Source organism: Diorhabda sublineata, chromosome 2 (genome assembly GCF_026230105.1).
Source record: "Diorhabda sublineata isolate icDioSubl1.1 chromosome 2, icDioSubl1.1, whole genome shotgun sequence".
Taxonomy (NCBI): domain Eukaryota; kingdom Metazoa; phylum Arthropoda; class Insecta; order Coleoptera; family Chrysomelidae; genus Diorhabda; species Diorhabda sublineata.
In genome coordinates this window covers 12136039-12163428 of record NC_079475.1, presented here as the reverse complement: position 1 = coordinate 12163428, position 27390 = coordinate 12136039, and the positions used below count along the sequence as shown (strand labels likewise).

The 27390-nt window shown below is 32.4% G+C and overlaps 1 protein-coding gene across 2 annotated transcripts in view; it reads right to left on the bottom strand.

Annotated features, from left to right (window-relative positions):
• LOC130452875 (uncharacterized) overlaps window positions 1-26857 on the bottom strand; it is a 175881-nt gene extending 149024 nt beyond the window's left edge. The window contains exon 1 of one of the 2 annotated variants that reach the window (XM_056792363.1): window positions 26704-26857. The gene's annotated coding sequence lies outside the window, so the exon portion shown is untranslated. The remainder of the gene's footprint in view (window positions 1-26703) is intronic. The other variant, XM_056792362.1, reaches the window with a different exon arrangement.
• Between the last annotated feature and the right edge of the window lie 533 nt (window positions 26858-27390).

Here is a 27390-nt window from a genome sequence, read left to right as displayed (position 1 = left end):
GACGTCAGGAGGTTATTTTGTTAATTTCTTTCGTTATCTTAACTTTTAAATCAGCAATATTGTCCGATCTATTAAAATATACTTTAGAAATAATCAGTTATTTTCGAATCTGTTCTGCTAAACATCAAGAAACAATGTCTGAACATACTAAAATATTAATGAAGAAAACAAATAAACAATTGATATCAATCTAGTAGGCTGCTGTCATTTAGGTATTCAAATTTACTAAAAGATGTCAGTATATCAATATGTGTGCCCTTATTAAATTCAATTATAGCTCATTTCACCGAGACTCAAAGAATGAAAGACTGAATGAAGTCAATAAAGAGAGAAGTGCGAAAGATCAAAATAGTTGATGAAACTTATTCCTAAACTAATCAATATGTGATTTTATACGTGAAATCACTAGACTTATGAAACATTTTTTCATAAATTTTCAAATTTTTACTATTTTGGGAACCACTACATTCTCTACATTTACACATATTCTTGAAACTGACCGATATATTATTTTATAAGAGAATTCACTAGAATTACGGAACATTTCTTCATGACTGTCAGATTTTTACTATTTTCCGACTGTCAAAATGTTTCTTAGACAGTCGGTTACCAAGATATAGTATCTTGAAGTCACTTTTATTACTAAATCATTTAGATCTTTTACTTTCACTTAAATTTCCTTAACTTATCAATGTATGATTTTATAAGTGGAGGCACTAGGATTATAAATTTTCAAATTTTTAATATTTGGAGACTGTCGGTTACGAAAATATTGTACCTCGATGCCAATTTTTCTACCAAAGCCCACTACATTCTCTACTTTTACACATATTTTTGAAACTGACAAATATATCATTTTATAAGATAAATCACTAGAATTACGAAACATTTCTTCACAAACTGTCAACTTTTCAATATTGTGGGTTCGTCACTTACCAAGATACATAAGCGGCATTATCGGCATTATAACTTTTGTAAACTTGCGTTCATAGAAATTGACCCACTATAAACTTTTAAAAAGAGATCAAAAAGAGAAATAAGCTGCTTCAAAGACAATTTAAAGTATTTTAATGTTAGTAGAAATCATCAAGCAAGACTTATCGTTTATAAGCGTAGCAACCAGTAAACAAATGAAATGTTTCAAATATTAAAATTATTGCGTTTGCAAAAGAAATATTATTTTGAGATAGACTTCCTACCCCAAACTAAACATCTTGGCTTAAAATTACATAAGAAACTATTAATTAGATCTAGAGATGTTATTACAGCACAAGTAAGGTCATACTCATTATTACGAAATTAAGTTTTAAACTGTCAATATCTCTATTCATGCTAATAATAAAAAAAATTTAATCTGCTTAATGCAATAATTTCACTACATTAAACATAAGAAATCGAAATAAGTTTTTATTAATTTATATTCGAATTAAAGCATATTGAATTTGTCTTTCAGACAGCATACTTTTTTTGATCGCATGAAAAATATGAAAAAATATACATATATTAAAGTCAAAAGATTATTTAAGTTATTTAAGCCTCTCCTATGCGATATGAATGTATATATAAAACTCTTTGACAGTTCTCAAAATTTTAATCGTTTATTGATGCTGATAACATCTTTACAATTAATCCTAATTCTGTTTTCACATTCTGGGCGATAATTGTATTTCCATAGATATAAGGTCGTTGAAATATTGCTCCAATACGAAATATATTGACTCAATTTCATTTTGTAGACAAAATCTGGAGCTCCATTCGATTATAACTCGTTTTCGAGCAAATCCCACGACACTCCTTACGAATACGATACAATAGGAAGATATTACAATCAACCTGTACCGCTTAATTCGCTTCCGTTATCACCGAATTTCCTTTCGAATGTTAATTCCGAAGATGTCGATTCATATGGAGAAATACCCGTTCCCTATGCTAAGGGATTCGACGAATTTATGGATGGCAAGTAAGTAAACAAGATAATTCCCGAACTTTGGATATCACGTTTCATATTCACCGAAAATTTGAATCAATCGTAGCTTGAAACAAGTTTTTTCACGACATGCAGTTGAAAGTTGTAAGATTACGAGGTTTGTCCCAATAGTATCGAGCCTAGCTTCATATCTTCGAATAAAAATCTCCAAACGACCTTTGCGAAACATGTGTGAATCGTGTACTAGCTGAATTAATATTGGTAATGAATCAAAGGTTTATAGCTATGCAACCGCCTTTACGTAGGTAGTATTCTGAATCACCCGAAAGAACCAAAAATTTGGATAAAAGTGAACAAAACATAGATTGTTTCTTCAATTATCATGTTGAAATTGATGTATTGAAAGTATACATCAAGCAGTCACGCTTTGATGGTGATATTTGATGGTGCTTTGCTGGTTTAACAAGAAAACGTAATTAATATACTTTGTGCAACAATATACCCCCAACCTAAATCCCAGCAACTCTATTCAAGATCATAAATACTGTTTATTTAATATGACGTGTTGTTTATTTCAATGGGGGACTATTTTAAAGGATGTCACTCACTAGAGCATTAAGCATAACTCCAAAACAAAAATACCGAAACATGGACTACGTTTAATACTTTTGATAGTAGCCCCGTATATTAAAAATAGTCATTTGGGCAATAAATTTGAAATCTATAAATTATTAAACATAGAGAAATTGAATTCTTGAAAATAGATGCGAATAAGAATTTGTGAAAATAATTAATTGTAATCACTTTGGAAACAATGCTTTTAAGGCCTTATTGAAAATTTACAATAGACTCTCATTCAATTAAGTTCATCACTTTTCGTTATAATTTTTGCTTTCAAATTAACATAACGTTATTACAGTATGATAAAGAAATGAGAAACGCTTTGTGAGTAGTATTGAAATTGATTAAATATATTTTTTTTGTTTCTACGAGGATGTTACCAGAAGTAACTGGCCCAACAAAGAAAACACAAAAGTTTTGAAAAAAAAAAATATATTTATCTTAGACCCATACACACGTATCCCAACGATGTTCAATAAGTTCGATACCCTTTTTATAATAAGAATCGTCAAGCATAGCCATTAACTGCCGACATCAACTCTTCATTATTTGGAAAATGTTTGACCATCTAACCACCGATTACCACCGAACCATTTTTTAAAGTCTAGGAACAGAAAACAATCCGAGGAGGCTAAATCTGACGATTAGGGTGTATGAGGTAGCAATTTAAACTTTAATTCATTAATTTTGGCCATTTCAATACCGATTCCATGACATTGCTTGCAGATGGAACGGTCTGTTTTAGAACCGGTTCTTCCTTTACAATCCTTTGTTTTGACTGTTCATTTGTTTCAGGTGTGAAGTGATGGACCCACGTTTTATCCTTCGGTTATATTTCTGTGAAACATTGCCAAACATCTTCACGATGATATTTTTGTAAACAAACGCGGCATCCATCTTGCGCAAACTTCTGTCATGTTCAAATTTTTACATTATATGCGATGTACCGCACTTTCTGGAATCCCTAATATGTCAGCTAGCTCGTGCACTTAGGTCGAAGATCATCCAGATTTTCTTCAAAATTTCTGGGGTCGTCAACTCTGCTACCCAATGTTTTACTCCCAAACAAATCCTAAGCAATTCTTCGTCTTCAAACTTGAAACCTATTATATACTTTCCAATATCGTAGTATTTTCAAGCAGCTACCACTATCTCTAGGTACTTCTGAGACCATCTTCCTATTTTTTGAATTATAATGCTTCGAATAAAACGAATAAATGAAAAAGTATAAAAATATTAATGATAACAGCTAATTAGTAACGTACTTGAACTTAATTCTTATCAAGTTCTTTAACAAAGTTACGATGGATGATTTTGAAATTTACTATGAAATATTTTGTCTTGTATAGAGAGTGTACAGTTGGTGTCCAAATGGATGAAAACTACTTGGTTACATTCCACACTATTATAAATGTTTCATGTTTGAAAATAGACAAAATTTGTACTATTGACTGCATCGCATGGGAGTAATTAAACTTATTACAATATCTGTTCCAGTATATGCCGTCGGGAGGTTTCCGCAGTATATTTCCAGATTGGATGTGTGAAAACTTTTTCACATAATGCAATCTTCTTTACCCAGGATTTTTCCTAGTTAGATAAGATTTTTTTATAAAAGGATTATACAGGCTGTGAACCCTGTAAAAGTAAGCAGCATCACCTAGAAAACTTGGAACAAATCGTTTCACTGCCGGTTTACTCGGAAATATTAATCATCCAATCCTCAAGCAACAGTTCATTGAAAGCAATTTCTTGTGACTCTCACTATTCCAATAATGCTCATAGTTGCGTACTGATAATATCGTCAACTCGCAGATTCGAAATGGGTACAAGAGAGAGAAATTTTAATGGAGACTAGAAATTCTACAGCTTTGGTACAATTTTTCATGTTATGCGAAAGTATCTGCAGCTCACCCTCTATTCCTAATAATAAAGTTATTGAAAACTTGATTATGTAGCAGAAAAAATTGAAAGAAATTCAATGATTTCAAACAAAAAAACTTCAAAGAAAAAAATACCTGTAGAAAGGGAATTATCAAAAGCATACAATCGTGAACATATACTCTATGCAAATTATTTTCCCTAAAAAAACTTTTGCGGAAATAAACGAAATAAATCGTCTGGAGGTTTTGTGAAAATTTTCGAGAAAGTTCTTCTCAACAATTTTAGTAAAACTCTCTTCTCTAAGCGTTGGATTTCCAATTTTTTACTGAGGAAAAGTTGAAAAAATCTATAAATTATCTCTTATAAGAGAGTCCTCGACGTATTTCCTTTGACACGGCTAATTTGAAAGCACTTTGAGATTCCCCAACAACTTTGCTAACTTGAAAACTCATCTATAATGTCGTATTCATAGTATATTCTAGTTAACGACATAATAACGAGTGAAATTATTCAGGCACAAGTTGAAAACGAAGGATTCTTAAGAAAAACTTCTCTCTCTTCTTGAAAGACCTTTAATTGGAATACAAAAAACACATTTCTTGTGCCGATGCGAATATTTTCAACATCAGATGTTTTTAAATATTATGAACGAAATATCTTGGAATGAGAAAGAACTGGTATACAAAAAATCTAAATAACTTCTCGAATAGTGTGTTTATTTTAGTTTCTGGTGAATGAGTTTATCTAACCATGAACTTCTAAACTCCATTAGACTTCTCTCTAAGAAAATACGCTAATACAACATTCCATTAAACTCTATGTGAGGATTGAATTGAAACATTTCTGTTAAAATTAGTGAAAATTGAATAGATGTCATAGAGCGGAGTAGAAACGGCACCTACTTTACAGACAGGGTGATATATTGTCGAAAAATACATTAGATATCAAAAAGGCATTATTTTCTCTGTCCTGGTAGAAGACTGCTCCTCGGTTAAAGGTACTCAAATGGGGTGAACATTTTTTATTAAAATGGACATCCCCAGAATGGAAAAGCTGGACACATACCTTAAGAATTAAATTAGTAATAAGAATTTAACAAATGTAAACTATCCCCGGACTCGGAATATTTCTTGCTAAGAACAAAAAAACAAGTTTCGGCAACAAATAAATTTATTGAAAAGAGAGAGCACAACGAATATAAAGCAGTTATAAAACAAAAACCACTCAGATTTATATATTATCAAGATGAGACGGGACGGTTGCAGCCCTCAACTGAATTTCCAATTGTTGGAGTTGAGTTGAATTGTTTTTGTGGTGTACCGGTTGAGTCCTTTGGGTGTGGTTGAAACAGATGGAAATTACTGAGAAAGGAATGAGTAGGAAGAACAAATTTTTTTATTTATTAATAAATAGCATAAAAGCAAAGAAAAATTCACCAGCGAATATAAAGAATAAAATCACCACAAATTTACTAAAATTAACTTTGATTTAAAATGTAGATTGGTAGAAGAATTCGAATACATTACGAGGTTTTATTGAATTTCTCTTAAGAAGTATGAGGTCGATAACAAATTAATTTCTTCAAAAACTCTAATGACAGAATGAATAAATAAGAAGTGACTACTGTGCCACAATACGTGAACGAAAGAATATTTAAAATGTTTGAAGAAAAAAGTAACAAGCTGTATAGTATAAAAGTAACAAGTATATTTCGCAATCTCGTAAACGGTCGCTTGACATAGTGCAAGAAAGTACATGCAATTTCATGCGGGGTCAAAATATTGTTTTAATGGATATTGCACATCGCTGCCACTAAAGTAAACAAATTCCTAGCCTCAATTTTTGTTAAATCTAAGTAATTAGCGAAGTGAAAAAGCTGTCAATAATTATAACAGTTGCTGACTTACTTTTGACATATTGATTGTTAAACCAAAAGTAACTAGTTTCTTACTAGAATTGCAGTGCAAGCTGCAATGAAAATGACACCAAACCGATAATATTTCAAGTGCGAGAAACAATCAGATGAACTTCATCTGTGCATGCTTTTGATCAAGAAATATTGCATCTTGCATCATGTCGAGCGGCCTAAAGGAATTACCAGGTGCTACAAGATCGATTTGAAAAAAAAACGGGTCAATCGGAGAGGTGAGTGTGTGAGAGCGAAGGAACTTGGCCGAAATTATTTTTCATGATTTGTTTTTATAACGTAGATATTAATGCCTTCTCAATGATCTCAAGCATGCTCATATAGGACGATCGCTCGTTAAGCTGGGATGATGATCGTCAATACGTCATGGTAGAATTTTTTATTATTTTTCTTTAACTATAGACGCTAGGGAATCAAGGTACCACATAATCCTATTTGAATTACCCGCGAACGACACCAGCGCCATCCAGATCTTGGCATATCGTTTGTTGAATAACCATCCAACCAATGCCTTTGTGAGAGGGTGGTTATCAGCTTACATCATTTAACATCTTGTTTTCGCGACGGTCACGTGACTTATATAATGACCGAACGTAATGAATCCTTTTTATCTTCCTCCGTATATCTACTACTACCAAATGTTTGAAATTTCTTCTAATCAATTATGTATGATTTCGAAAAATGAGCATTTTCCAATTTGTGGTACAAAGAAATAGGTCGCAAACTGTATATTGGAACCATACACGATTCTTCTCTATAGATATGCGGAATTTTTACTGTTGTATTTCGTTTTCCAATTCCTATTATACATTCGTGTCGATAGGAAAACCGGTTATCTTTCCAACTGTATGAAATTGATTCGATATTTCTTTATTATCAAAAATACATACGAAAAATCTCATCGAATATTCCAACAGATATAAATTCAGTAAGATACAGACAGTTGGTTACTGACTATACAAATGAGAATTCTCCGAATTCAAAACGTTAAAATTCCGTCTCATTCGATTTGATGTTTGGAGTCAGTTCCTATATTTGAAAAGTAGATCGTTACATAACAAATTTCAGAAGTTACTCGGATATCCACGAATAAAACATTAACTGTTTCTCTAACTTTTCCGCGTAACATAAATTCCATGATGCATTCATCAACACTGTTTCCAGTTACGTTAACCTTGGAAAAACGCCGAGAGTCCTGTAGCTTCTAAAGAATTGTTAATTGCATGATGAGGATCTAAAAGATCTTTTGTTTGATGTCGAATGCTAATTTATATTACCAGAAAATCAGCACATATCAAATGTGAGGATCACAAGCGAAGCCCAAACCAGACTAACCAGAGTCAGAACATACCTTTGTCTTTGGAATTTTATTAGTATTAGGCAATAGATTTTGTGATGATCCAACAGGCACCGTTATCAAACAACTGACTGGAGCAGGCTCTCTGGTATACGGAAACAAACGTGTTCATTTTCAAAGCGTAAATTTCTATTATGTGGTTCATACTGAGTTCCAAAGCATTTCCTTTTTTGCTGTGGGTCCAGGTCCATTTCTCCCTTGGAACCGCCAGCTTTACTGGAAAGTTATTTTCCTCAATTGATTGCAAATAGAATTTGAAGAAAATGACTCTGGAAGATTACCTAAAAAATGGAGGAGCAGTTGGTAATCCATCTATCAAGAAATAATGTAGACTCAACCTTCCAACCAAAATCAGTGGACCAAGAGGTCTCAGTAAAAAAAAGTCTCCTCATCTCGAAGGAAGTTGTTCTCACACTGTAAGGCTTTTAACTGGTCGGTTATATATTTTTGAATGTTCCCCGAAGTTAGATCTTTAACGTTCTCTTAGTATTCAAAAGTAGTTTGCACCAGCTCTTAATGATTATAAATTCACCAAATTTAACATAGAAATTAGAAATTCATTTCGAAATTTCACCTTAAATTCTAACTCTTTGTTTTGTAACATAACATAACCAAAACACAACTAGTACAATATAATAAGTCTCATCATTCACTAAATTCAAGTTCGATCAATTACTAGCATAAATTGCTTTGTCTCTAGAGTAATTTTATTTTTAATTTCTTCTGTTATTTCAGCTTCCCAGAATCAAATCATTACGGGCAGCAATCAACAAACTTCATCAAAGGCGGCGGATCAAATTACGAAGACGCCGAAAGGGCAAGCAGTGGAGAAAAAGGAACAAAAGGATATTTAAATCGAGACGAATTCTCGAAAGGCCTGAAGGGTCGTCACCAAAACGACCAAAGAAAAGGATTTTATGACGTACTTGGTGGAGATAAACTCAGTCACAACGAACAAGAAGGACACTACGCCAGCGAACATCATTCAGGTCATGCTAATAAGGGAGGATCCTTTTCTGAGGAAAACAGCCACGATAAAGGGTCGAAAACGACTGGTTATCACAAAGTTTACCATAAGGATGAATACAAAAAGGACAAAAGCTTCTATGATAAAAAGGATAAGAAAGGATATTTCAACAGGTAAATTGAAGTTTATATTCTGTTTTATGGCTTTCATAGGATCAACCAAGAAAGAATAAGATGTCAGAATTCATTATTTATATTTGATAGCTGCAATTTGATTTTGATACGATGGGTTTTATAGTCCTGGAATTCCAGACATATTCTTAAATTCTATCAATATAAAATCGGTCGTTTAAAAATACTTGAACCGGATTTTCATTTTATAATGGATATAAAAAGGTTAAACAATGATTTTTGTGATATTCAACATTTATATTAATTGAGGTTAGGTTCAAGAAATCTACTGCTGAAAAAATGGATATGTTAAACGAAATAGTTTCAGATGAAAACAAACAAAAATATGATTTTGATTTTGTTTTCTTGTTAGCGAGATAATCAAGTTTGATACTACCTATATTCCAATAAAACAATATACACCAAGTGAAGTAAAGCTTTGCCTCACGTATCTTATCTCTAGGAGCAGCGTAGTTGCGCTAGAGGACTAGGAGTACGAGATCAGCCTTTTCGGATAGAATTAAGTTAATTTTATGCTATTAGGACATTAAGAAGTTATAAAAAAAGGTGACGTCGAATTACAAGAATATATTTCTTGGGTCAGATATCGGTTAATCAGTAAGGGGTCGAATAATTATTGTTATATTGACAAAGATGTCTGGGAAACGATTGAAGATTGGGGTCAAACATCGGTTAATCAGTAAGGAGTCGAATGATTATTGTTTCATTGAGAAAGTTGTCTGGGAAATGATTGAAGAATGGAAAATGTCGTAAATGAAAGTGTACTCCATTTGCAGTACGTTTTTATAGTAACTCAACTTTGGTTTTACTTTACATTATCCTTCTATGTCAAACAACTTCTTTAGTCATCGTTCCGTTGACTTTAATAATGTCAAACATATTTCCAGTTACAACGCAAATTTTTCATTCGATATAAGGGAGTATAAGATACAGTGTAAATTCAAGAGGTTTTTGAGAGTGGAAATCGATAATTTTCCCATAGAAAATAAGGATTCAATACGTATTGGTTCATTTTAAATGGTAAAAATTTGACTATTCCTTCGGTAATTAATAATTTCATAATAAAATTGTAGTACGAGTATTATTAAAACTAAGGACGACTACAACAAGTAAACAATTATTTTAGACGAACAAAACTGTCTATTAACGCGAAATAACAATGAAATGCCACTCTGAGTTTATTGTCAAAATCGCAGGCAAATTGCAATGTAAATTCACTACCCTGATTTTCTGGTTTCCTTTAGGCAGCCTTCTACTCTAATATTGAAATTTGTTGTTGAAATACATGCTCTGTTACATCTTTTGTAAACAGAAATAAAATTAGAAAACAAACATTTTCTGAGAATCAATTCAGAAGAAGTGAATAAAAAGCATCCTCCTTCCCTTATTGCGATCCGAAAGGGATAGTGTGTGTCGAAAATGGAATCTACCCTCTCATATTTTGCGAAAGAGATGTAATTCAATTTTTGTCGCCGCACTTAAACATGAAAGTGGATATATTTTGAAAAAAATCGTTCAAATAATTTCCCTCTAATAAAAATCTCCACAGCTTAATTTATTTACCGTGATTCATCCAACCTTATTTCTAATGAATCGCAGTATAAAATTGAAATTCGATATTGGAAGTTCCAAGGGACCACGAAAAACTTTTTTCTGATAGATAAACTTTTTGTTAGAATATCTGGTAGTCTTGTGACTCATTTCGCAATCTAATCGTTTCATCTAGTACTTCACCGATACTTTGGCGGTTGAGTTTTAGCAACAACAACTTGTCTACCGAGGTACTAAAAGCATGTCCAGTAGCAAGCATTAAAGAACGTATTTAAATCACAGCATATTTAAAAGTACATACATTGAGAATTTATAGGGAATCATTAATCTTTTACACCCCTTGGTATAGTATAGTGACACGTTGTAGTTTACTCTTATAGTCCCGATTGAGACTAAGGAAAACAACACTTTCTTCTTAGCCAAATGCGGACGTTTTTTCTTGATTTCTTCGCTCAAACATTGTAAAAAGTTCAGATGATAGTCGCCGTTGATTTCTACATTTTCAAGATAGTCAAAGGAAATTATACCACACCCCCCAAATAATCGACGCCATGATCATACCTGCAGATGGAACGGTCTTTACCTTGTTTGGAGCCGATTCTTCCTTTTCAGTTCATTTCTTTGATTGTTGTTTTGTTTCTGGTGTGAAGTGATGGACCCACGTTTCATCCATGGTTATGAAATATCGTAAAAATTCTATGAAACACTCGATAGAAACATCTTCAGGACGCTGTTTTTGTTCCATTGTGAGCAAACGCGGCACATCTTTCTCACATCCGAATTTTCAGTTAATAGGCGATGCACTACATATTCTGAAATGTCTACTATGCCTACTAGCTCACGCATTTTCAGTCGACGATCATCCAATACAACTTTTTGATTTTTTGCAATATTCCTGAAGTCGTCACCTCATTTGGTCCATCACTGCGATGCTGGTCTTCGCTTAAACTCTTCTACCCAATATTTTATTATTGATAACGGAGAAGCTTTCTCACCCAGAGTAGAATCTAGTTTAGCTTTTATATCGGTTGGATTAATGCGTTTCAAGTAAAAGTACTGTTTCAGATAACGATGACGATGTTTATAAATTCACTGAAATCGTTCACTATGAATAGGTGCTAAACAAAAACTAAATAACGTGGCGTCTTCAAACTTGAAACATTTGCTGTATAGATTGTGAACTTCTGGTCCAGTGATATTTTTCAAGCAGCTACAGCCATCTTCAGGTTAGACCAGGTACTATTAGGACCATCCTTGTATTGTCATCCGTCCTCGACAAGTTTGACAAATTTTTGGTATTGCCTGGTTATAGTCGGACAAAAAATAGAGTTTAAAGAGAGAGAGAGAATTGGTATATTGTTAAAAAATTATTACAATTTGCAGAGAATTAAAATTTCTATCAAGCTACCCTGGTGGTTCTATTAATGATAATGGTACGAATTTATAAAATTATTGTAATGTCATCGGTCTCCAGTAAGTGTGCGACACAAATCAATCGGAAGTGTCGAAATAGTGGTAAATCGAGTTAAAAGAAACCTGTTTTGTAATTTCCACCAAACCCCATCCCCTTTCGAAATAATTATCATTTCTTTCCATAATTTAGCCCTTGATTATAAATGAAGAAGGAAAATCTCGATATATTAGATATTTCGAATTGACTCAACTACAGATATTCAAGATCCTATTCGCGACAATCATAAATCAGCTGCTTTTCGTTTTTCTGTCTGTTTATGGCGTAAAATTTAGTGCCATCATTTCAAATTCCCGAGCAAAGCTCCACTGATATCAAAAGAAAATTAATTGCACGAATAAATGATTTCTGAAACTTCATATTAAACATAAAATTTCCAACATTAATTTTCCTATATGTGTTTAATGACTAAAGTTGAAAGTGTACAAAGAAAATCTTTGTATATTCTCTTAAAAGTTTCCAACTGCTGTTTTCGTTTTTTTCAAAGCAACAGTCTGCATTCTAATCTTTTCCTCGTTATAATTTTTTGCAAGAAAGTAAATTAAAATGTGTTGACAGGTAAAAAACACGTTATCTAGTTTTAAACTGAGACATGTTATTTGTGAATCAACGCATATTATTCACTCTGACTTGCTTTATACAATGAAATATTTATACCGGGGTATATAAAAAAGTGTATACGTATAAACTAGTATGATAAACACGATGTTATCTAATTTACATTGAAAAAAAAATTGTAAACAACATTCATTTCATTATATACAATCTTCATTAGTTTTTTGATAATTTTATTTCAAATTCTGACACTTTTTTGTAATTTATTCCTAAGCAAATTCTTCTTTTACGAATAATGTGATATATTCTTTCATCCCAACTCTCTATCGTTTTATACTGGTTTCTCAAAAAGTTCTTATGTGCCTCTGCATATAAAGAGTGTCTCATAAAAATGTCGATTTCCAATGTTCACTTTGTTTATTAAATAATCAAACACAAAATCTCAATATTCGAATTTTCTATTTCAATTTTCAATTTCGAATCAAATAACTAATTTTGCCAGGTACTTATTTCTTATAGTTGCTAGTCGTCTTCTTCATTGCCCTGAATTCAAATGTGAGGAGGAATTCCAATAAATTCAGTGTTTATTTAGGATTTCTGTATTTAAAACGGCTCTTTAACTAGGAAAGAACAACCATTTTCACAAAGAAAGTGAACTATTTCCATTTCAGAATATGAAAAATATTTTCCTGGGGCACCCGACTAAATCTTAGCCACAAGAAACATTTATTTTTTTGGTAAATTTGAATAAATGTCAAGTTTTGCGATAACGCAACGTCTTCTGTTGAAAATCATGAAAATCGTCGAACAATAGTTCCAATGATATAAATAATTCTTTTTTTGGTTTTTCTGAATCGTATAAACTGTTTTTTTTTGTCACCAAAGAAACAAATTCTGGCTAAAATAATACCACAGAGGATTGGAGGGAATCGAGAATAAATCAAAGTTGATATCCACCCCATAATGAGGAATAGATTTGAAGGGATAATCCGTTATGTATTAGGAACTATTGATCGATAAACTTTTGGCAACAAGAAGTTCATTCAGTTGAAACAGATACAAATATCATCTCAAACGATATTTTATTTAATATTCAAAATAATCAGATGAATGATTGCATGAGATGTTTATGGGTAGGATTAAAAACGTTTGCTTCATTTTTCAGAATATACACTGCCGAATATAAAATTACAGTCCTCCAATAACTCGGATTTATTCCCTGAATGTTTCAATTGTTTCAACTGCTACCTCCTAGTATTAAACGCTTAAAGAGAAGTAAATGAAAAAAAATCAAAAGATGTGGACTAATTGAAATTGCACTCTAACAATAGATAATACAGTTTGATTATAATGTTGTGCTGATATGGAAGAAACTCAAAACATTGAGATGATGATATCAGAGAGATACTTCAGTTGTCTTACATTATATATAATAGAAATTAAAGTACATTCACATCACAAGTGCGAATGAATGTTTAGTCAACTTCATTCATAACCTTAATCTATTCTCTATTCAATTCAAATCATCAATAATTCATTTTACAAAATGAAAATGAATAATTGGAAAATCGTCTTTCTACAGGTAAAAAATGGTGAAAATAATATAAAATTCAAATTTATCGACATCAATTCTGTATTTCAGAGCTAGATTAACGAAAAAAAAAAATTAAGTCAAACTGAGTTTTATACTAATTCTTGTTTATTCAACTCTATCAAATCATAACAATTTGAATCTTGGGTTATTTCGACAGGCCCTCATCCTCGTTTGGGTCAAAGTTTTGCGCGTAGATTCCTTCCTCTCCTCTGAGCTCTAAGGAGAATCTCGAAAGTCTTATCTTTTTGTTAAGATTTAACCTGTTGGCTATGGAATCTTGTCTTCTTAATTGTCTGGACATCTTAATCCTCGAGTAAACCTCACTTCGCCTTTCCAAAGCTGTTCCGTACTTGCTCATTAAATGCGGAGTTAACGTGTCGGTGGGTATCCTTTTGTGGGTTAACTTGGTAAACTTAGGATTTGGAAGACATTTGTTTGTTTTCGAAGCATTTTATAATGTAGCCATTTTCATGTGGTATATTTTGCTAGGGCACTCATATTTTTATATGTTCTAGCTCTAGTATTTATTTGCTGTATAATTCGATTTGCTTTCAAGTTATATATTATAGAGGTCTTGTTGTACCGATATTACTGGATCGCTTGCAAAACTTTGAATATAAATAGTGTTGTTATTATAAAGAACAACCAGATTTCGGCATTACATATTGAAAAAAGTGCGAGGGGTAAGCAACGTCCCTATTCCAATCTCTCGTTTATATAGAAAACACTGGAGACTGAATTTCCGATTTTTATTTTTAAATGCGGACTCTCATCAATATTTGTGACTTCCAAAGCTCCCAATAGTTTAACCAGTAGTCAATTAGGTCTACAATTGATATGTAGACTTCCTTTTTTACGATTGTGAAACTTTAGGTGAAACAGATTCGGGAGCCGACTATTGATCTTCTTGTCCGAACTTTAACTTCGTTGTCGGCGAATTATTTTCGATTATTTCGTCCGCATAATCTTCTTGTTGATCCCATTACTGCAATACCTTTATAATTTCCACGATCCTTCTTATGACCATTTTTATGAGATGGGGCAAACTACATTCTTCTGAGATTTCGCTTGTATTAGTGCAACTTTGGAATAATTTTGCAAGATTTTTTGTCCCTTATTTCATTAAATAAGTTGATATGTTACTTTCAAATATCTGTCAAAATGATTATTTCGTCGAATGTATTCAAGAATCGGAGCATTTTAAGGTATAGGCACGAATAGTTTTTGAATTTGAAAATACAACATTCTTTATATCATTGAGGACACCCATTTCGTCTTAGAGACTTGGATTAAATATAAATCTAAATATTTTAAGCTTTATTCAATAGTTGAGGTATTATCGAATAAACCTTGTTTCTTTCGGTTAATTCAATAAAATGTGTATCATACAACTTATCTGAGTACGGATGGAAAATTATATTATCCCAACCATCAACAACTTTTTGTAAATGTTTGTCTTGGAATCTCTACCTTTCATTCGATAAAATATTTTGCTGGAAGGTCGGGAAAGGATTCCTTAGATGAATCCTCATAGTCGCATTAAAATCTAGGATGGTCATCTTCATTCAGTAAGATAAATGATTTCGATATTCAACTGAGACTCAGTCTACTTAGTCGAGATAATTAATCTTTCTCTTCTTAAAACATTTAAGATTTCAAGCTTGATTTATGGTACAAAACCACAGGCATCGAAAGCATATTGTGAATGTAATTCGAATCAATTCTTCTGTTAATGGACCATTAAATATTTTAATTGGATAATTTATTGGATAAAAACGAGCATTAAAATTTATTATATAAGGTGATATATCATAAACAAAACATCATTACGTTTTGAACACGCTTATATTAGCTTCACCCGTAAGTGACCTTGTTTATTGGTTAGTAACTCTTCTTTGAACTAAGAGCAAGAGGCCCGTTACTGTTAGTGTATCCCACTACTTTAATTGCGTTCGTTAACCGCTACGGCCTTCAAGTTATCTCGAATTCTAACACAAGATTCAGGAAATAAACTCAAACTAAGGTAGATTCAACCTAATCGAAGATAAAGTAATTGCAGCCTAACCTTATCCATCCTAATCTAACCTAAACTGATCTTACCTAATTAAAAAATGGATCCACTCCTCAGTCTGCTTAACGACATCAAGAGACAATTTCCAATTCGAACATGAAGAATCTTCAAAATCGATTATTTCGTTTAATTCATAAGTCCAAAAAGCATAACTCAAAATCAATCAAACTAATAGTAGTAAAACCAGTAACCTCGAAAAGTGTTTTATTATCATCCTGGAATGAACAGAAAGTGTTTCTATCAAATTAAACGTTAAATTCAACATTCTTGTCTTATTTTTTGAAATAATTTTTGGTTCAACTTCATCCAAATGAGTCGTCAATCATTTAGTAAATGCTCGGTCGCTGTAGGTTGAATAAAAATATTTAAAGGGAGTATGTTGTTCACAGTAAGCAGTAAAATTGAAATTCTGAAGAGGATTCTGTTGCTTGAATCTTGCACTAACGAGAGCTGATTCATTTACTTTACCCCTGACCTGACAAATTTATGTTAACGTCACTTTGTTATTCATTATGTATAGACTCATGCTCGAATCAAACAATATTGAATCTGTTGAAGCTTCCCTGAAGTAGAAACGCGAATTCGAGAGAGTCACATCTCAGTATCAAATTGAATTGTGGAGAGCAACGGACGGTGATACTTCCTATTAAAATTTAGCGATTTTAGAAGTGGATAAAGTCGTATATAAACTATTGAGGATTCCTACCAAACAAAAAAAAATGTTTAAAAGGTTCGTGATTTCGTGTTTGAAGATGGACGTGTGATAGTTAAAGATAGTGCCCTCCCATAACATGTGGTACATAATAATTACGCCGACAAGAAAACTTATAAATGATAAGTACCACGAATTTTAACAGATACATACAAGCAAACTCGAAAAGACATTTACCGTGCGTTTTAATACAGTATAGACAAGACAATGAAAATATTCTGTCAAGAATCATGGATTTGTATGACGTAGAAACTATAATGCAGCCTAAGAAGACTTCAGCTTGTAGAAATCGCAATTCACACTTGGCGGGAGCATCAATAATGACAACATTTTCACGTGGCTGTAGCATAACGCCGACTGACGCCTGAATGTCAACAATGGCGAAGTGTGTAGTGCGAGAGCTTCGCAGTCATATACAGCGCTTTCTTCTGCCCACGTAGTGTCTGCACGGAGTGATCAGAGGTTGAAAAAATACGGCCCTCGTATAAGGTTATGCCACTTGATTTCCAAAATTTGGTCAGGCGATAAAAGAAATTGGATAAAAGTATTTCCTCGCATTAATACGATTCACTCAGTCACATATATACACAATTTAAAAGACGCAACAGCTCAGACAGGCTTTGAATTGAAGCTGGACCATTGGGAAAGGCACTGAAAATCCTTTCCTTTCAGGGAGACAAAAGTAGAATACATAAGCATTTGGCACATGCCATATTACCATACCAGTACGACATCTAGTACTTATTTAAACAAAGGGAATCCATATAAGCGTGAAATATATCATCAACTAAGATTATTACACCATAAAATATACTTTTGTGTTTGAAAATTGAATTAATTTGATTGTGTACTCACCTTTTAGTTTTGTCTAGTGTATGTGATCGTTATGTTTCTGTATATAGGTGAAGCAAAACTTTTTATCAGTAATTGATATTATGCGAATATAAATAGATAAGCACGTTATATGATAATGTCTTCATTTCCATTTATAGATACGGTGACGCGAATTCTAAAGAAGAATCAAGTTCTGGAGCGGTTGTTAATGGTAAATCAGTCGATGACAGTTTTAGACAAGGCAAATTTGGCGTCCAAGGAGTAAGAGAACAAGGAAAATCTCTAGAGGAATCTAGTGGATATAATGGTGCTGATGGTGAAGTTAAATTTTATAAGAATGGCGCTTCTTATGCAAATAAAGCTGGTAAATCGCAAAATAAGGAAATCGGTTTCAGTGACAATAAAGGTGAATATTAAAAAAAAATAGATGGTTCCCCTATATTGTAATCAAATTCAATTTGATGAACCATTATTACTTATTTATTCAATATTTTTTTTATTGTTTTTTGAATAATTTGAAATCAAGTTTGTTATAGATTGTTATTTATTTGCTTATAAATTGAAATTTTTTTAAAGACTATTGAGTCTACAAATATATGACGTATTCCACGATGTCAGTCTCTTATTATCCCTTCGATCCTTTCTAAAATCAAACTGAATTTTCTTCTAATCATCTTTAAAAGATATTACTGAAAAATTTGTTCAATTATCAAAGTCACCGAGACACTGAAAGATCGTTTTTGAAGAAACCAAATGTGGAACTTTATGACGATCAATTTGGTCTGAATTTTTTGAAAATACATCAATTTCTGAGGTTAAAGTGTCGTGCTACTTTGATGAAGTGTGTTTTGTCGAAAACGTCAGTGATAATTGCATGTTGTAGAGTAGAGCCAGGAGGATTTTTTTAATCGTTAATGTTTTCACTCAGTGTATGTAACAAAAAGTAGTAAAATGTTTTCAAAAAATAGACTTGAGGTGAATCATATTCAGGATGAACTTCTCCTCTTCCTATTTTAGATGGAGCTGTTTGCCCCACAAAGCCGTATCTTCCACAAAGATCAAGTGCTTCACTAAACAACTCAATTCTCAAACCATTCCTAAAATAGATTTATAACATTCAATACAGATATACACCCAATCTTGATGACTTTTGTGACCAATTCGTGAGTATCTCCATCAATTTTTGAGTTAGATTCAGAGCTTTAATATTTTTCAGAGCATACAGTATATCTATTGTGTTTTGAGCTGCTCACAAGCTTTCATATCGGCTGCTTTTGTTATTTAGTGCTTTCAAAGAAAAATTCTAATTTGTTACCTCTTTGAATGCATATGCCGCAATATTTACCGCATGTCTTCTAGGTGCAGCCTCAATTATATTTTCCCCGGAAAGTGGAGGGGCGACTGCTCCACCTGATTCCCTCTTATCGACGCCAGTGTAGTTTTGGACTGGTTCTGTTAGTTTATTCGGAGAAACAACTAATCGATAATGTCTCATACTTCGAGCACGCAGTATATGTTCAATTTGGCGTGACTAGCGTGGAATAATGGAAATTATTTCTTAACCTATAATCAGCCAGAGCTAAAGAAGACTTGATAACCAACAATAATAAGGACTTTTTTAATTATGACTTCCAGTAACCACTTCTCTTCTGCATGGTAATGTTTCCATTAACAAAATTTTAGTTGGCTTTAAATTCAATTACCTTAAAGATATGGAAGAACGATAAATCTCAATCTCAATCATGCGTAGCTAAGATATTGAAATTTAGAATTAAGGAATGTACCACAATGATAATTAAAAGAGGTGAAATGGAAGATTGATCTCAATTTGGCCTTGGAGGAAATGGTAACACTACAATTTGGTATAACCTGCAAATATTTTGGCATATAAAATAAAAAATAGAAGAAAATTATTGTCATTATTACTGGTTTTCCAGTAGACTGAGTCTGCATACTAAAAAAAAATTTAGTATACAGCTAAATACTAAATCCAATGTTGCTCTATGGAATCCTACTGAGAGGATGCACGAAGAGCATCAATATATAGAACATTAAAAACAAATTATTACACAATTACACGATGGAATTAAAATGTGAAATATATTGTATGCTGTATATGTTTTATTTATTTTTAACTAAAATTAGATGCATATACATGCTTATATATGTATTATTTTTATGGTCATTGAATTTAAGTCAAATTTCAATTTTTTAAGACCGCGTGCGATTTACAAGGAATAAAATTTCCTGCCAGTTCCGTGAAATAAGAGACTATTTAAAATATGATTAACAAAATTATGAAATTATTCAATTTGATAATATTTTTTCTAATTCATTTCATTCGCCATATTCTGCGTTTGAAGCGAAGCTCGATCTCAAGATCCTGTGGACGGAAACCAAAGTATTTAATACCTTCTTTGGTATTTCGCTTAGTGTTTTTGTAGCAACATTATGACCTCATAATAGGAAGGACAATCTTTTAAAATAAAGTAACAACAATTGGGTCAACTATATCATAACGGCGAAATATAAAAAAGATCAGAAACGCCCAGAAGCCCAGTAAATACGTACAGATCTAACCTTGTCTTTAAGGTCAAGGAAATATTCTGATTCCAACGTGACGTCATGAGCGAATCGTTCCAAATTTGAACCGACAATTCAGCATGGCGCTTGACTACATCTACAAGACAATATTCGAATCCTGGAACTGCACTGATTAATGTATTGGTATGATAGAGGAATACAAAGCGCGAATGATAAACGTTATTGTTAGAATCAACTAGAAGTCGTTGGAGGATAGATTTCAGAGTTTAAGTACTTAGTTAATACATTTTTGACAATCGTTTATAAAATTGTTGTATGCTTAATGATGTTAATTAGTAAAGCTGGAATGTGAATTTTCATCACTATTATAGTATATGTGCAGTAGCGGTTTGAAACGAACATGGAGCAACGTATCAATCTCGAATTTCTCGTTAAATTGAAAAAAACTCCGACTAAGTGCTATAAATTGTTGTATGAGACTTATGGGAACAATTCTCTATATTGTGCGCGTGTTTTTGAGTGTGGTAATGCTTTAGTAAGGGCCGAGTGAACACTGGAGATGACCGTCACCCAGGTCGCCCTGTGACTGTTTCAACTCCGGAAACAGTGATCAAAATCAACCAAATTGTGCGTCGAATGAGCATTCGGATGATTACCGATGCTGTAAACGTCGATAAAGAAACGGTTAGAAAAATTTTACACGAGGAATTACACATGACAAAAGTCTGTACCAAGAAATCTGACTATTGACCAAAAGCTCTTGCGTCAACGGGTCTGCTCAGATTTCCTTGAAAGATTAGAAGAAGATTTGCTTTGAAAAGTTATTTGAGCCGATGGGAGCGATAAAGCAAAAAACGGCAGAGCTCCTAAATGCACTCACCAAAGAAGACTTCCAGCACTACTTCGATCAAAGAAAAAAACGTATGGGAAGGTGTGTGAAAACCCTTTTTCGTAACCAGTCTCGTTATTTAATAGCCAGACCTCGTATATCCTTTAAAACAAATACCGTATCTACTGTATTATTCGAAATTATAGAATTCAATATGGATAAATGTCATGAATTTCAATAGAATTCCATGACATCATAAAATACATATTGATATAGAAATTGTACTCTATTGAAAGTTGTAGCTGAAGCTTTCTAAATCTTTGGGAATAAATTTGTGAGAAGGAAAGTTTGGAGTTGCCAAACTAGAAGAATGGAATGTCAAAGAAACTCCATCAAATTATAGAAAATAATACAATTTCTCAACATACTTTTGAGCAATACACTCACATCAGATCACGGTGGCGCAACTTTCCAGTAAACTTGATAAGCCTGAAAACAGAATCTCGTCTTTTATGTGACGTATAGATGACACAAAGTTATCTAAATATTTACGTAGCAGCAATCGAATTTAAAGTTAAATTTGAGATGTTTTCTTAATCAGAAAATAATTTATGGGCATTGAACATATTTTGAAAAAGTAACTCAACCTGATTCATGATGATAACGCAAAAAATAGAATGTAAAAGATTTAATTCAAAATGTAGTCAACTAGAATGTATATCCATAAATACATTTCTAAGGAATGTCGAAATGAAAGTAAAAATGGACTTTCAACTTCCGATATTTGTTAATCGTTTTAAATGGAACGTCACGTTTATAGCCCAGTTGGGTTATTATTATTGATATTATCATTATCACTTCAATTGAATAAAGGCAGAGAAACAAGCTTGTTTTATGCCCAAAAACTACAAAACCAAAAAATTGGTTAGTTTAGATTGCGCACGCCCGATTTCCTTGAAATTTTAGTATGTCGTGAAGAAAATTATTCTGATTAATTTAATACGTATATATAGGGCGCGGAAATTATTCCTTCACAGACTTTTTCAAGGTTGAAAATGTAGATAGGTTACGCTAGGTTAGGTTAGGGTACGGTAGGTTAAGTTAGGTTAGGTTAGGTTAGGTTAGGATAGGCTCATACTCAAAATATTGACCGACTTTAGCGAGATATTCGTGATAACATACCTCGTTATGAAAGAACTAGATCTCATTATCGTCAGTATTTTGTAACTAATTATATTTAATGTTGGAGAAGATTGGGTGTGGAGATGGGGGTGTTAAAAGATAATCTAATTTTTTAACAGATCCCCTCCCCACCTCTTATCCTCTACAACATCAAATATTTGCAAAATATCAACTATTCAAAAATTCAAATGTAAATACATACAGCGTCAGAGAAATAACAAATTGCACATCAGTTTATTTTTAGGAAAATTATCAGAAACTGCAGCAAGGATGTCTTAGCTAAGATTATTTTATACGCCAAAAACTCTATTGCTGTGTTGCTCTAGCTGATTGATGACCCACGCTCCACAGAGACGCAATTTGATTGTTGAAAATGGTTATTCAAAAATTCGAATTTCGTTACCAAATTCAATTTATAGGTATAATTCGTCTTGACGAAACCAAAATATTAACTGGCGTCGTCAAGTAAACTTCCATGTGACAAACGATAAGATCCTGGGGGATTCCTGGACGTTTTAGAATCTCTATAAACGATTTAAATGGCCCATCGTAAATTCTATGGCATTCAGTTTGTGTTAATTTGAAATAAGTGTCCATAAAAGCTTGTTGATTGAATAAATATAGAAATTGTATAGATATACTCGTAATTGGTAGGAATGATAAGTATTTGATTCTATTTACTTCAATTTCAGAAACAGAATTTTCCAGAAAAATATTATTATTTGTTGCTAGAACCTATCAATAAAATTTCTTGATGGAACAACTCAGTTTCTACGCTACTACTCTCTACTACATTTTCTATTTTCAGTTTGATCTGGCGTCTCCAAGAAGATTCTCATTAATAATATAAATAGTTCTAAGGATTTAAAAGTATAAAACAATCTTATTAAAGATCTTCTAGTTTCACCTGTTATTGTCTTCAAAGGGTGAAACTCTTAACTTCAGTCTCTGAAGACGATAACTTGGTTATCGAAACGCTCATATCAGACAGTGTAATTGTCAGTGTTGGTGTAGTGGTGATTTATATATAACTTTTTAAAAATCGTACTATTCTAAAGATGGAGACTTGGTGTATTATAATGATACAACTGGAGTGATGGAGATTTTGAAAATATAATTTAACCACTTCCGTTGTTTATTCATTGACGTTTCTGAAACTAGCTTAGTTTTCTTGCATATTGGAGATATATTTCCTTCTGCATCTTTCACTCATGCTGATGATATGTAAGAAACTTATGAAAACAAGTTATTACAGGAATAACCGATGATTTTAAAAATTTCTTCATAATTTTCAGGCCTCGACTAAGGCATATCAAATTCTGTTATTTTCTTTGTGGATAATCATAAAAAACAAACCGTTATCGTGAAAAATGTGTCCAAGCGAATATCTTAAAAACGTTGTAAAATGTCTAGGAAATCATAAGAGTGAAAAAGAACTTGTTAGCAAGTTTTCGTTTGCTTATTAAGCATTGACTTGCAATATATTGCATTCCCTAGACTCATATCTGAATATTTTTTTGAAAATTAGGGATCTGAGATGAGTACAAGCAAAAAACGGAAAAACGCTATTAGAGCAAATTAAGCACTAGGATATTGACCGATTATTCTTGGACGTTAAAATCTTCCAGGTACAAAATTTGTCATATAATCCTAAATCCATAACATAAATCGATGAAAATGAAAAATATGAAGTTCCTATGGCAAGACAAATCTGAAATTTCGTTCACCAGATAGATCTAGATAGAACCACGCTTCGGAAAAAAAATTCCAGTTACTCAAATGGCATTAGATTAGATCTGATAGTGGTTTTGTTCTTGGAGAGTGGATAGTAATTTTGAAAATAATCATAATCTAGTATCTAATTTCTTGGAGTTTTTCATATAGTTATTGATGTCTTATTCGTTCAAAATTCCATAGATTAGTTTTGATGTGCTGGATTGACAATTTACAATCACTTATCTCAATTTTTTATTCAGTGTTCATTACGTGCTTTCTAAGTATGTAAACTCATATACAAATAGCTACATCCAGAAAGTGTTAACATGATTTTCTAACAAAGATATTATGTTGCTTTTTCAAATGTCCTCAGTGGAACTACTCTCATTACTACTAAAAAAAACTCAATTATCCTCTTATCAAAGATATTATGTTTCCTTTTCAAACACCCTCAGGAAAACTCCGCTTTTTTGGAAAGTGTTGCTATGTTTACTTTTTTTACAAAATGAGGTGTCTGTTTCATAATGAACCAAACGATTCTCATGCTTTTAATTAAAAGTTCATAATTTTAAATTACTTCCCAGGTGTCCGTTCTTTATTTTACAACGACAATAGCCATCAATTTGAAAGTAAAAAAAAGTAAAAAGTAATCATTTATATAAAGGTATCTTCTTATTTTGCAAACTAGTTCGTAAAACACGTTCTCTAGAGATACTTCGTGATCCCTTTTAACATTAACATTTATTTTGTCTTATGGTTTATTCAGTAACTTCGCTTTCTAATCAAGTAGAAAAAGACAATGAAACGAATTGTAGAAATGTAACTTATTCCACTCCAATATTGATAAACCAATAAATACTCATCCAACTTTTAAATTTAAGAAATAAAATCATCAAATTATCTTTCTTCAATCAAATATTATTTTCAACTACCCTACATAGTGAATTAAGTTTAATATTAATAATTTTTACTTAACGTCCAATATTTCAAATTCAATTAAATGTTGAGAAGAAATCGCAAATATCTTTTTAATTTTATTTTCAAAGAAGAGAACACCTATTGTAGATTCTTTATTAATATGGATTTTCCATAACGAACCGAGATAAAAATTGATGCGTTCCACTAAGATATTAATCCGGAGATAACATATATCATTTTGTTTCCCAATGGTAAGGAAAAAACCCAGCAAAGATGATAATATTTATAAGCCAATCTAAGTTTTGAAAGATTTTCTATATACTATTAGTCCCGATAATTCCAATGAAAATATATTAGAAAGCAACTATAAAATGAATGTGGTAGTTTGGACGAAGCATCTCAAGAAAAAACTTTTCAAACTTTCAAATTCAATCAATCAAGCTGAATTAGATAATAACATTTATCAAGATCCAAAGCAGAGCTTCTTGGGTCCCGGTTACAACAGTGGAATTTGTTAACATCATAAACGAAAATGAAATTTTTTGTTATTGAGCTCACAAGATGAATTTACTCAATACTCTCATTTTTTCTTATATAAGAGACAACAGAACCAGACAACAGGACCTATTCCAATTATTGGTATATCCAAGAAACAGTTTTCTTCGCATCTAGTCATTTTCAATCAATATTTTCGCGAACGTCTTGTAGTTTATATGTGCATGCACTTTTCGCATGTTAAACTTCCTATAGATCCAGAAATAAATTACCCTACAATGGATTCAGATATACACCAGAGCGTAGGGAAATAATATAGCTGATAAGCTCGCTAAAGCAGGGACAGATAAACCCTTCATGGAACCTGATCCCTTCTGTGGTATCAGCTACAATGAAAAAATTACTGGAAAAGGTAGATAGATAGAAGTAAAACCTACAGGAGCTGAGACACATTTTCTCGAAGTGTGAAACACAGGAAATCCAGAGCACTTACACCTACATTTTATACTTTTTGAAAGGAATGGAATTGATGGATCAGCTGTAGTTCTCCAGTATCGCAGTATGAAATGGGGACACAACAGATCTACCTTCACCTTCATCATCCACCTTCATCTTCTCTGTTTTTCTGTAAACACGTCAACGCGTTAATCATTCATACCCATACATTTGCTACAATAAATTATAAGTTTCTCCAGGTTCACAACTATCGATTGTGAAATAAAATCCACTATACAAACGGAAGCTACAGCTACACTGAATTTCCTGCAGACACGGTAGACATCGCGTTCCGAAGATTAGGATTCATACTAAAAAGCTAAGAGTCGCTTACCTTTGACGCAGGCGTATTTTTTCTGTAGCAACGTCTAGTTACTTAATAGCTACACCTCGTATACCTGTTTAATCCTACTAAGACTGAATACAACTCTTCAGGAAACGTTTTCAGTCAAGATCTTATGAAGAATGAATGATACAATGATTGTACCCAATTAAAATAAATGCAAATATTTCATACCACAAATAAAAAATATTCTATTAAAATAAATGTTTTGGAAATTGAATGTAGTAGAAATTAAACAAATGTTTTGAAACTCAAAATATTTTCATTTTATCACATCGTATCTGTCTCTCAAAAAATGAGCATCAACTTTCATTTCTTTTCCATCCTAGTATCTAAAATACAAATCAAAAAATGAGTATCAACAACTAAAAAAGAAAAAACATCACAATTGTGAGATAATTTGCGACTACTTCAGATAATTGAAAATCATCATGTAAATCATGGGTTGACGGATTTAATGATTAAAAGAAGCTCTTGTTCAACTTATTCGATTTAAACTGAGTTTATAATGCTACTCACGAATCGGTTAATGCAACAACCTTCACCCGAATTTTCCAGTTCAAATCACTGATGATGCTGACCCATTCGTAATACTATATCTCGAGAAGATCGCCAATTTCAAAACGAAACGCTCGTAACTTCCGCTCTTGTTCACGGTAATGGACAAACTCCCGCCAAATGCTTTCCACAAGATACTTTCCCACTACATTTTGAACGATGTTCGTCGCGTTGTCGGCGCACAGTAGAGTTTCAAGGGCTTTCACCGCATTTTCCTTCGAATTTTTATATATATAATGATGAAAAAACTCCATGGATGATAAAAAATTTGAATATTTAAACAGTGTGAATTTCATATTTCTCGTGCCTTTATATAATAATCACTCATAGTCGCTAACAAGGAGTATGAAGTCTCGAAGATAAAAAAAAAACATAATTAGATGAATTAATTAGGTTCTCCAATTAGAATGATGAGCTTTTTATTATACTAATGGTAATTAGTTTTGTTTACTTTTCATAGATATTAAAAAATTTCCTTCCGTATATATCATTTCAAGAGATAATTGGATTGAAGCTTTTAACGTTGTGGTAGCCACGATTACAGAAGTCCATTAATGTAAGAGAGCACTTAATTACATACCACTTTCACTTTTGTAATCCACTTAAGATAAAATTATTATAAAACAACTGGGATAGGTGAACTCTCAC